Below are 1,178 nucleotides of genomic sequence, written 5' to 3'. Positions count from 1 at the left end.
CTTGGATTGAGTTGCAAAATCAATTGAAGCTTGTCAGTCATAAACAACCAAGATATTCTTAAACTCAGATTTCTAGCCCTGAACTGGACACGCAGCACAATATGTTCCTATATTGTCTAGACATTCAGGATGTGTACACTTCTTTCCTTGTCAAAGATGAAAAACTACACAGGCTCTTGAAGTTCTGATTAGATGAGGTCTAGGCCTTGCCTGACTCTGCCACTTTCTCTTCTTCTCCCACAGTCCTTTTACTTTGACCGGGATGATGTTGCCCTGCGTCACTTTGCTGAGCTCTTCAAGGAGCAGTCCCACGAGGAACAGGAACACTCTGAGAAACTGATGGCATTCCAGAATAAACGTGGAGGCCGAGTCCTCCTGCAGGACATCAAGGTTGGTGTATCATCCTACATACAAGTACCTGAACCAGACATGGATTTGAAGCTTGAATTCTGCTAGGGTAATGCCACAATGCTATATGGCACGCTAGTTCCTAGTTACATTTCCATCTCATTGCATTGAACTTCCCTTCATTTTTTTTCACATGAGTGAAGCATCTGCCTCTTCCCTCCCTCCAGAAGCCAGAGCAGGATGAGTGGAGTAATGGTCTGGAGGCAATGCAGAGAGCTCTGCAGATGGAGAAGGATGTGAACCAGAGTCTGCTGGATCTGCACAAAGTCGCCTCTGGCAACACGGACCCTCACGCGAGTTCCTGACGAACCTTCATCATTGACAGTGATACTGGAATCTGCCCTGCACTGCATATTGGCCAAGGTCCACGTAAGGTTGTGTTTTGGAGCAAACACCACTTGTGTCACTTGGCTCGGTGATCAATCTGATTTGCTACTGATGTTGAGGTACCTGGGGTATAAATTGTCATGGGGTTTGTTTCCAGTTAAATGGATTAGCTTGGCACGTGTGTGCAGTTTGCTCTGCCTTCTGTAATACTTGTAGCTGAGGAGGCAGTTTCCAGCCTGTTCTTGGAGATAGCCAGCTGCTGTAGACATCCATAAATAATAGAAACACCAGGAAAGACTAATCCAATCATGTCTCTCTGAACTGACTACTCTCTTTTGTTTCCCTAAAGCTGTGTGACTTCCTGGAGAGGCACTACTTGGATGAGCAAGTGAAGATGATCAAGAAGCTGGGAGATCACATCACCAACCTGAAGAGACTGGGAG

At 46.0% G+C, this 1,178-nt stretch overlaps 1 long non-coding RNA gene across 3 annotated transcripts; it reads left to right on the top strand.

Moving 5' to 3' along the window:
- The first annotated feature begins 272 nt into the window (after positions 1–272).
- LOC109930387 lies at positions 273–1,178 on the top strand. Of its 3 annotated transcripts, none has more exons than XR_007261709.1 (3): positions 273–390; positions 576–771; positions 1,085–1,178. It is a non-coding gene; the product is annotated as an uncharacterized LOC109930387 (long non-coding RNA). The 3 variants fall into 3 exon arrangements; XR_007261707.1 differs by having other exon boundaries at positions 576–777; XR_007261708.1 differs by having other exon boundaries at positions 576–782.

Source organism: Rhincodon typus, unplaced genomic scaffold (assembly GCF_021869965.1).
Source record: "Rhincodon typus isolate 14 unplaced genomic scaffold, sRhiTyp1.1 hic_rhity00014115, whole genome shotgun sequence".
Taxonomy (NCBI): Eukaryota; Metazoa; Chordata; class Chondrichthyes; order Orectolobiformes; family Rhincodontidae; genus Rhincodon; species Rhincodon typus.
The sequence above is the reverse complement of the archived record's forward strand: the minus strand, read 5'-3'. Positions and strand labels throughout refer to the sequence as shown.